This window comes from Elephantulus edwardii, unplaced genomic scaffold, assembly GCF_000299155.1.
Source record: "Elephantulus edwardii isolate Elephantulus edwardi_28Jun2011 unplaced genomic scaffold, EleEdw1.0 scaffold00053, whole genome shotgun sequence".
In the NCBI taxonomy this organism is placed as follows: domain Eukaryota; kingdom Metazoa; phylum Chordata; class Mammalia; order Macroscelidea; family Macroscelididae; genus Elephantulus; species Elephantulus edwardii.
The window spans coordinates 5,769,305-5,781,094 of record NW_006399803.1 but is presented as its reverse complement, the minus strand read 5'-3'; the positions used below and the strand labels follow the sequence as shown (position 1 = coordinate 5,781,094).

Below are 11,790 nucleotides of genomic sequence, written 5' to 3'. Positions count from 1 at the left end.
AAGCTGATCATAGGACTGATGTAGGACTAAGAAGAGTCTGTTCCTTTGTACAGGGGTCTGGGTCAACTTGACCACAGCATAACAACAACATAAGGTTTGATATCTTTGAAAAACAGAAAATATAGAGGCAGTAATCAAATAGGATCAACACAGTGGTTGAAGGAATGATTTCTGAAATCACACTTGGATTTGGATTCCAGCTCTGTCCCCCATTAATATACCTCCTAAATTCTCCTTAAGCCTCAGTTTTCCAAAAACTGAGGAACAAATATTACTAGTCCTGCTTATTTAATAAACATTTCCAAAGTCGATCTGATAGCACTGCTCAGTGGAAAACAAAGTAGTTATGGTCTCTGATGCCAAGAAACTTACCTGAGCCTAGAGTGTCCTTGTAACAAGAAAAGAGACACTGCATGGAAATATTTAACTTAACATGGAGCCTAACAATAAATGGTAGTCATTATTTTATATTAACTCAAAAGTCTTAGCTGTTATTGTGTCCAATTAGCACATACTGTTGTGATATGCTGATAGCCCCAATAAGGATAGGCCCATTGATTAAACATACTAATCATAATTTGGGGTATGGATGGACATTACAGGCATATTATGTGAATATGCCCAGGAGCAGAAGGTTAAGCCTTCATTATTAAGAAACGCTTGAATTTTTAGTTCTTAGTTTTATGATCAGTTTTTGGCGAAAAGGGTCTCTTGTTTGAAGGTGTAGTAAAACTGTGGGATAGGTTTGTAAAAGCTTTCTCCATGTTCAAGGGCTTGCAAAAGATGCAAGACTGCGAAAAACTATTTACTGTTTTCTTGAGTATGAAGTCATCAATAAAAATTTTGATCTTATTGGTGCATTATTTTTGCCTATACACCATGTACATATATATACTTCTTTTGAAAAACAATATTTTTAAATTATTTTAAAACATATATTAGTTTGAATACAATCACTCATATGCATTGTGTTTCACCCATGTACATTGTGTTTTATACAATCTTTTATTTATATTGTGTTTTGGTCCTGTAAATTGTGTTTTATATTATCATTCATATTTTATATAATTAATCACTACTGATCTGTTCCTACTATCACTCCTTCTTTTCAAGACCCTATTGAATCTTTTCTATTCCACCCACCATCCACTCACTAAGTAACAATAATTATGTTACTACATAACATGGAATACTACATAAATACTACATAACATGGAAGAGTATGGAAGACTATAGAGAGAATGATGATGAGTGAAATAACTCAGTCTCAAAAGGACAAATATTGCATGACCATTACTGTGAAAATAGAAGGATAATAGAGCAAGATGTGTATGTATTCAAAAGGGGAAGAGGACAGGGAGAACAGGTGGTATAAGGAAGGGGAAAATCAATAAAATGGTGTATTATTTTTGTGAATTGCTCATTTAATCACAAACAATATCCTTTTAACATAACTATTTCACTTCTTAGATTTCATCTCATGGTATGTATAGGAATCAGATAGATTACAATTGTGCAAAGAACCACTAGAGAAACTCAATATCAGCTGTGAAAACTAGGCCAGCTGCTCATTGTGGAACAAATCACCAACTACTCATAAACAAGTTCAAGCTGAAGTGAAGGAAAATGAAATAAAATCCACGGGAGCCAAAATATGTCTATCCCATCCGAATTTCAAAACCATCTTAGGAAAAGGTTTGAGACCTTGAACACCAAAGAGCAAAGACCAGATGAGTTGTGGGAGGATATCAAGAATAATATCATCAATTAAAAATGCAAAAGGTCATAACAAAAACAGAGGAGGCAGAAAAGACCAAAATGGATGTCAGAAGAAAACTCTGAATATTGCACGAGAGCGCCAATAAGCCAAAGCAAAGGGAAGAAATCAAGATACTAAAGAGCTGAACAGAAGATTAAAAAAGGCAGCGCGGGAAGACATTGTAAAGTATTAAATGGAAATGTGCAAAGAGCTGGAGTCAGAAAATCAAAGGGGCTGAACTCGTTCAGCATTTTTTTTTAATTTTATTTTATTTTTTAAATTTTCATTTATTCGGTTTTGCAAACTTTCCTCCTTGCTCACCGCCCCCCACCACCAGTTAGCTTTTCTCTTTGAAAAGTAAAAAATAAAAAAATAAAAAAATCTTTCATTGTTATACAATCCCCGCCTTCCAGTCCACGACACCATCAAGCTTTCATTCTGGATTCTTGGCCTGACAATAGTACCTAATCATATATTCCTCCTAAACCGTTCTCTCCCTCATCTGTTTCCATGCAGTATACATTATTTAACTCTTCTTAGTTTTCCCCCAACTCCAATGTCAGTCCCACTTTACAACAGTTGTACTATGCAGTATTTGTCCTTTTGTGAACAGACATGTCACCAAAGAAGACATTCAGTGGCAAACGCATGAAAAAAAATGTTCAAAATCCCTAGCTCTAAGAGAGATGCAAATAAAAACAACCAAGAGATATCATCTCATCCCAATAAAAATAGCAAAATTTAACAGATCAGAATTTCTTAAGCTCAAGAAACTAAAGAACAAATTCAAGCCTTGAGTTGTAATACTTAAGGATATTTTGGGCAGAATATTAATGATACATGAAGTATTAAAAGAAGATGAACGAGTATACAGAGTCATTGTATCAAAAAAATTGGCAAACATAGAAGAATTTTATGAAACAACATATGAGCAAGAGCCTGTGGTGATGAAGGAGGAAGTTCAAGCTGTTTTGAAAGAATTGGCAAAACACAAGGCCCCAGGAATTGATGGTATACCAATTGATATATTTCAACAAACAGATGCTGCCCTGGATGTGTTCACCAAGTAGTGCCAAGAAATCTGGAGGACAACCACCAGACTAATTGACTAGAAGAGATCTATATTGGTTCCCATTCCAAAGACAGGTGATCCCACAGAATGTGGAAATTATCTAACAATATCACTAATATCACATGCAGGCAAAATTCGGCTGAAGATTATACAAAAACAACTGGAACAGCACATAAACAGAGAACTGCCTGAATTGCAGGCTGGGTTTAGAAGAGGCTATCATACTAGGGATATTTTAACTAATGTTAGATGAATCTTGGCTGACAACAGGGAGTCCCAGAGGAATGTCTACCCATGTTTCATTGACTAAGTAAAAGCGTTTGACAGTGTGGATCACAACAAACTGTGGCTGATTCTGAGAAGAATAGGAATCCCAGAACACCTGATTGTGCTTATGTGAAACCTATCCTTGAACCAGGAGGCAGTCGTCAGAACAGAGCAAGGGAGCACTGCATAGTTCAAAATTGGGTAGAATGTATGCCAGGATGTGTCCTATCTCCATACCTTTTCAATCTATATGTGGAACAGATTACCTGGGAGGCTGGGCTCTATGAGGAGAAATGTGGCATGAGGATTGGAGGAAGACTCATCAACAATCTGTGTTATGTAGATAACACAACCCTGCTTGCTGAAACTGAGAAGGACCTGAAGCACTTGCTGCAGAAGGTCAAGGACTGCAGCCTTCAATATGGATTGAAACTCAATATCAAGAAAACAAAGATTCTCACTACTGGGCCGATTGGCAGCACCATGATAGATGAAGAGATTGAGATTGTTAACAGCTTTATTTTGCTTGGTTCCACAATCAACACTCTTGGCACTAACAGACAGGAAGTTAAAAGACATATTGTGTTGCAAAATTCTGCTGTCAGAGACCTCTCCAGAGTACTGCAGAGCAATGATGTCACTCTGGAGACTAAGGTGTGCCTGATCCAGGCCATGGTCTTTGTAATCACTTGCTATGCATCAGAGAGCTGAACAATGACTAGGGATGACAGAAGGAGAGTTGATGCCTTTGAGATTTGGTGCTGGAGAAGACTATTGAATATCCTATGTATTGCTAGGTGAACAAACAGGTTCATTTTGGAGAGGGTTAAAACAGGGTGCTCCTTGGAGGCAAGTATTCTGAAGCTTTGTCTGAAATACTTTGGACATGTTGCAAAGACGATCAGTTCTTGGAGAAGGACTTCATGCCTGGGAAGGTGGAGGGACAGCACAGGAGAGGAAGACCCTCGATAAGATGGATTGATTCAGTGACTGGGGTTATGAGAGTAGATGTGTCAGAGACAATAAGATTGGCATAGTATAGAACAGGGTTTAGGGCTGTTGTACCTATAGGGTCCTTATGAGTCACAGGTGACTTGACGGTACATCACAACAACAACAACAACATTGCATTTCTTGTATTTTGATTTTTTTATTAAGAGATATGATTTAAAATGTGAAATTACTCTCACAATTGTGAATCTTTAAATTTGGGGAGTCTGTAAGTGTTTTGCCAAAACAAACAAACAAATAAACAAACAAAAAAACAACCTCAACAACCAATAACCTCCAAAGATGATAGGCCATAGAAATGGCAGGGGATTAAAATATGAAAATGTCAATGTTCATATTTTGTATCAGATGTCAAACTAGCTAATTTTCATAGTCCAGATTCAATAGATATAAAACATAGAAATATTCTACCCCAGCATATACAACAAAACAATGTATTTTCAATCAAACTCCTGGTTTTAAAAAATATTTTGTTTTATTTTTTTTTAAATTATTGTTAATTTTAATGAACATTTACAGAGACTTTGGATTTCCATTCATTCATTTTTGCACTTTCTCCCTGCTCACCCTTCCCACCAGTACATTCTTATCTTGAAAGAAAAATTCTTTCATTGTTTTACAATCCCTCCCCCCATGTCCACTCCACTATGCAGCCTTCATTCTGGACTCATGTCATGACACTAATAACTAATCACATATCCCTTTTAAACAGTTTTCTCCCTCATCTGTTTCAATGCAGTGTACATAATTTATCTCTTTTTTCTCAGTATCCCCCCCAACCCTGATGTCAGTCCTGTTTGATAACAGTGGCACTATGCATTATTTGTCCCAGTGTGACTAAGATATTTCACTCAGCATAATGTCCTCCACGTTCACCCATTTTGAATAATATTGCATGAGTTCCTTGTTTTTCAATGCAGCATAATCCCATCGTGTGAATATACCACAGCTTCTCTATCCATTTGTTTGGTGATGGGCACTTAGGTTGTTTCCAACTCCTTGCTATCATGAACAAAGCCGCGATAAACATGGGTATGCATATATCTGATTGGGTGGCAGTTATGGTCTCTTTGGGGTATATTCCCAGTAGTGGAATTGCTAGGTCAAATGCTATTTCTATTTGCAACTTTTTGAGAAAGTGCCATACCGCTTTCCACAGTGGTTGCACCATTTTACACTTCCACCAACAGTGAATAAGGGTTCCAGTTTCTCCACAACCTCACTAGCATTTGTTGCTTGCTGATCTGTTAAATTTTGCTATTCTTACTGGGGTGAGATGATATCGCATAGTTGTTTTGATTTGCATCTCTCTTAGTGCTTGTTAGACATCTGAACATCTTCTTTGGTGAAGTGTCTGTTCATATCCTGTGCCCATTTTTCAATTGGATTGTTTACATTTATCTTATTGTGGTGCTCAAGTATTTTACAGATTCTAGACCTAAGTTCCTTATCTGACATGTCATTGCCAAATACTTTTTTCCCAGTCTGTGGCTTCCCTTTTTACCCTGTTGGAGAAGTTTTTGGATGTGTATGGGGATTTGATTCTTAGAAGGTCCCATTCATCTATTTTATCTTCTCCTGGTTGTAGATTTTTCAGGATACTTGGAAGACTGTTTATGTTGTGGATTAGGACTTCTAGAGTTCTTCCAAGCTTCAAACTGCTGTCTTACAAATTAAAGTATCTATGAACTTTTCTGGATGAATGGTTACAGGTTTCCAGCTTTCATTACCTTCTTTATTCTGAACTCTACCTCATGGAGCAATGGTTTCTTTGAGGCAAAGAGCTGTCCCTGATTACACTAAATCCATTTTCCTCACTATAGATGACAAAATACAGATATATTCTGTCACACTAAGTGACAGATCAAAGACTAGACGTTACTTGTTTATATATACCATGCTTCCTTGCCTCTTTAAGAAATAGAAGTTTATGTAAATCTTGCTTATGTACACTGGATATTTCTTATTTGAGCAGAGAAATTCCGTGCCTATATTCCCATAATTGAGATGATATTTTAGAAGCATAGAAGAAATTGTCACATAATCTTCTCCCTACCTTCAAGTTTCTTTTGCTAGACTATTTGCTATTCATTTATTGATTTTTTTTCCCAACTTTTTCTTGTCTAGTAGCTGTTTAAGACCCATTTATCTTGTCTTACAAGATTTTCAGCACTGGGATGGTATTGTATGATTACATTATAAAAAAATTGAATAATGCCTGAGAGGTTTGTCCATTTTAGGGAAGTCCCTGAAATATCAAACTAATAGTAGAGCCAAGGGGATTTGCTTACTATTTGGATTCAGAGTATGAGAAATAGAGCCAAGACGACTCCAAGGGTTTTGGCTTGAGAAACTGGAATGTTTTCATCATTTAACTGACAAAATCTTCTTCAAGGAGAAAGTCTTTAGGTGTATGAGGAGGATACTATGGTGAAGAAAAATTGGAAATTTCATTCTGACTAAATAGAGAAGAAAGAATGCTTTAAGTAGTAGAGTCAAAAGTCACTTGTTCTTGATTACAGAGCTCAGCATGCAAATTACACTCAACATTTTTTTGGTACAAGCATGACACCCTGACACATCCTGGGACAATTAAACTAGACAGAATCATTCCTAAGCAAACATTACCTGCCTGCCAATGACTGCCCCCTCTTCATTTTCACAATGATATGTAGATCCTCCTATCCAAAATTGGGAAATGAAGTCTTTGGTTTAAGTGGGTAGCCATAACTGGGTGGTACAGAACCACTGATGTGATGTATTCCATACTCTTTATGAAGACCTCATGCTACCTGCCCTTTCTGTGATGATGCCAAAGGCACTTATGAAGCTGGCTGTGTCTAAGGGCCCCCAGATTTTCTTGGAATGCAGTAAGAGATACAGAAGGTTTGCTAAGTATGTCCTGGCCAGGCGTCTTCATGCTGAAAAGTTTATTTGAATAAATTTTGACATGTTTTCTCTATGTCATTCTGTAGGCTCAAAATGAACAGTTCAGAGAAATGCACTTTGCTCTTTCATAGTTTCTAAGTTTTTGGTAATAAAATGGCATTACTTTTGTAAAGAAGGTTATAAAAATATCGAGATAAAAATTAAAAGTGAAAATGCAGGGCATTTGAATCCCAGGAAAACAGGAGTTTACTGTGGCTAGAAGACAGACTGACTATATAGAATTATTTCCAATACATAATGTTTTTTTCAAAGACTGACTTTTTAATAAGTGTTTGGATTTTTTGAAAAGGAAGAAAACATATTTTTTTATTAAATACTGCATTAAAATGTAATGGTTTTTTCTTTCCTTTTTTAAAAATGTTGTATTATTACTGGCTTGAGTTTTCCCCCTTTTCCAGACTTTTATTTCTATAGTCCCCAGAATAAATTTGAAAACGTTTTACAAACAGTGCTCTCCCTATAAGCATCCAGCACCTGCTCTTCATTTCCTCTACTTTTCAGCAAAAAGGGGAACTTGGCTCAGACAAGAAGGATCCCTGCTGCACACCCATCAGCTCATGTACCCTGTTTTTTATGCCAAGGCTCCATCCAGCTCAAATGAAAGTTACAAGGTTAAGTTCCTGACACAGCAAATTCCTGCTTGCTCTTCACAATATAGAGGTCTGTAACTCTTTCTTGAATAGGCCTTCAAAATGGTCTTTGGCCATGAGCTCTTCTTCAACATCTTCAAGTGCCCACTGGTGATCTGTCAGCTCCAAAGCTTCCCACTCCGTCTTAAAAGCCTTGTTGGTGTCTGTAAGCGTGGCCAGGGCTGCTCCAGTCATCTGCTCCTGCATCATACGCTACAGCAGCATTATCTTGGCACAGAATCAGAGATTAAGTGCTCTGCAGCTTACACATATTACAAAAAGTACCAGGATGCAGTTCAATTCCTTGCTGGAGCATAGGTTTAAAACAGAGAGTCAGTGGAAATGGGACCTTGGTTGTGACAAAGACTGAACATGTCTTAGAATCAAAGGGAGGACATCAGTTACATTCCCTTTCATCAAGTCTGTGGGCACAGTGGGGTCAGTCACCACCTTCCTTTTCATTTTATTTTTTTATGAAAAATTCATCTTCTCGGTTGTTTGAGTAGTATTTTCATGCCAAGAAGACTGGGAATGTTCCGTTTCCCCTGAGTACTCTGCTTCGAACTAGGGCTTGACTGTCTGACGCTCCTGTTTAAGTTTCTTGTCGCTCTGCAGCAGAATGTACATGTAGTGACAAATCATGCCTGTGAAAAAGGTAATAATAACGACACGCAGGACCACCCAGAGGCGGAGTCCAGCAGTAGCTCCGGTCCTGCCATGCTTACTGAGAGATGACTGCTAGACAAGAGTGGCTGGACTTCTCTTCAGAGCGTGGAGGCTTCCTTTGGGGTTCACCTCCAGGCTTTCTTAAATCACCAAGCCTGGGGTTCTCCTGAGCCGGCCACTTATCCCTCATGATAGTTCTTCCTGTACTAGTGTTTCTTGATCATATACTACTTCCTGAAATGGATCATTATTGACCAATCTTTCCATCTTTTCTTTTTTTTCAAATTACTTTTCTTTATTATAAGTATATACATTTTTTTTTGTTTCAATGAACATTTACAGAGACTTTGGATTTCCATTCATTCATTGTTGCACTTTTCTCTCTGCCACCCCTCTGTCTCCTTTTGATGCTTACTACATCATTCAAAATTTTGCTGTTATAATTCTTAAGTATCGCAACTCAAGGCTTAAATTTATTCTTTTCGTTTAAGAAATATTTTCCAACCACAGTTCTTTTGGATATTTTGTTATAACACATTGCTTTATCTTCTTGTGCTGAAATACTCTGTTGATCTCTTTTCATAAATAAATTTTTTTATTCTGGTTTACTTACAAAGTTTGTATATGTTGTTTTTCATGTTCATCTCTCTTTTTTTAAATTTAGGCTGTTTATTTTTCATTTCAATGAGCATCTACAGAGATTTTGGGATTACATTCATTCATTGTTGCACCCTTCTCCCCGCAAAACCCCTCCCCTCTCCCCCCCCACATTTGCTCCTCTCCTTGAAAAGCAAAAGAAAAACTCATGTTCATCTCTTTTATGTCAGCTTTTATTCCTATTATTTTGGTTTCTTAATGTTCTAGCACTAGTTTTAGAGTCTCTTATGATACACATTTTGGTATTTTCTGTCTTGCCTTTATGATACTTTGTTCATGGATGATGTCCTTGGAGTCAGCCGACGACAACTTGTCTAGACTGGTCATTAGTGTTTAATGCATTAAATTTATTCTTGAGAGGGTTTTAAATTCACCTGGGGTAGGCTCAAAGTCATGTTTTGGTTCTTGTGGGTTTGTTTTAACTTTTTTTCAGCTTCAATTTGTAATTATCCATGAGTAACTGATGGTCTGTCCTACAATCAGTCCCCTGTCCCGTTTCGACTCCTGTTACTGAGCTTTCTATCAACTCTTTGCACATAGTCAGTCAATCTGATTCTTGTGTAAGACATCAGGTGTGGTTGATGTGTACAGCTGCCATTCCTGTTTTTGTTTTTGTTTTGTTTTTTTAAGATAACACAAATTCAATGGTACCTCATTGTGGGTTTGATTTACATCTCTCTTATTGCCAGCGATTTGGAATATTTTTTTCATGTATGGTTTTTTTTTTTTTTTGTCATTCGAATATCTTCCTCTGTGAAAATTATTTCCATATCTTTTGCGCATTTTGTAATTGGGTTATCAGTCTTTTTCATGTGGAGGCCCAGGAATATTCTGTAAACTTTTGTTATAAGACTCTTGTATGAGATGGTATTACCAAATATTTGTTCCCAGTCTGTAGGTTTTCTTTTCATCCTGTTGGAAAAAGGTTTTGATGTGCACAGGGATTTAATCTTTGGAAGGTCCCATGCATCAATTTTATCCTCTTTAGACTGTGCATTTCTGGTTGCATTTGGTGGTATCTTTATACCTTGGACTAGTGTTTCTAAGCTTGATCCCAGTTTGTCTCTTGTGAATGATATGGTTTTGGGCTTTACTCATAGGTCTCTGATCCACCTTGAGTTGATTTTTGTGTATGGTGTGAGATGTGAATTCTGTTTCAGCTTTCTGCAGGTGGAAGTCCAGTTTTTCCAGCACCATTTGTAAAAAATGAGTTGGAGGTATAGCACTCCCTGACCTCAAAACCTACCACACAGCAGTGGTAACCAAAACAGCATGATACTGGTACAGTGACAGGTGCATAGACCAATGGAACAGAATTGAGAACACAGAACTAGACTCAGCTATCTATGGTCAACTGATATTCTAGGAGGAAATCAAAGCTATCAAATGAGGAAATGATTTTTTTTTTTGTCTATGCATGCAACACCTCTTCAATTTGTGATTCCAAGCAAAATAGATCATATGATTGTTTGATTAAAAATGGTCAATACCAATTCATCATGACTCTCTAATGTCTAGGATGCCCATCTTTATCAATTTAATTTTATTTTTGACAAAGTACAATTTTCCTAGATTCATACTACATACATTTTATGTTCCAATTATTAATAGATGCTTGCAACTATTTATCCTCATATTTTGATCACCTTCCACCCTGAGGGGCTCATCAGTCAGCACTTATTAAACAATGTCCTTCTATTATGCACAAGGTTTTAAAAGTCTGCTATTTCAGAAATGGAGGGCCAGTACTGGTTCTTAGTCTGTCTTAGATTGGAAGCGCCACTGAAATTTGTCCATGATGAGGTGCCTTGCTGGTATCTAACAAGTTTGGAAGATAAGCTACCTGGAAAACTGACTTTAAGAGTTCCATAACTGATACCATTCCAAAAAAAGATGATCTAGCATAATTTGAAAATTATGGAATAGTTATCATTAATATCATGTCTTTGGGCATGTTGCAAGGAAGGACCAATCCTTTGGAGTGGGACGTAATGCTTGCGAGGGTGGAGGGCAGCACAAGAGAGGAAGACACCCCATGAGAGGATTGATTCAGTGACTGGGGTAATGGGGGTAGGTGTGTCAGAGACAATAAGATTGGCACCAGACAGAGCAGGGTTTTGGGCTGTAGAGGGTCACTATGAGTCACAGGTGACTTGACATCACATAACAACAACAACAACAACAACATAATCACTAATATCACAGGCAAGCAAAATCTTGCTGAAGATTATTTTTTTAAATGGCTGGAACAGTAAATTTTCAAAGAACTTCTAGAAATTCTAGTTGAATTCAAAAGAGGTTGTGGCACAAAAGATTAGCATTGCTAATATCCCTTGAAATCTTGGCTGAAAACAAAGAATCCTTGGAGATGTTTATTCGGGTTTTATTGATTATTCAAATGCATTTGACTGTGTGGATTATAAAAAATTATGGATAGTATTTTGAAGAATGGGAATCAAAGAACACTTTTCTTATGCTGTTGCTTTTATGTGCCTTCAAATCACTTGGGACTCATAGCAACTAATAGTCCTGAAACCTGCTCTACCCTGTGCCAACCTTATTGTCTCTGACATACCTAGCCATATTAGCCCAGTCACTGAATTAAACCATCTAATTGAGGGTCTTCCTCTCTTGCACAGTCCCTCCACCCTTCCAAGAATGATGTCCCACTCCAAGGATTGGTCCCTCCTTGAAACATGCCCAAAGTATGTCAGACAATCCTCATAATCCTTGCCTCCAATGAACAGCCTAGCTTCACCCTCTCTAGGATGAACTTGTTT

The 11,790-nt window shown here is 37.3% G+C and overlaps 1 pseudogene; it reads right to left on the bottom strand.

Moving 5' to 3' along the window:
- Window positions 1–7,705: 7,705 nt before the first annotated feature.
- On the bottom strand, window positions 7,706–8,406 carry LOC102844461 (annotated as a pseudogene).
- Window positions 8,407–11,790: the final 3,384 nt, after the last annotated feature.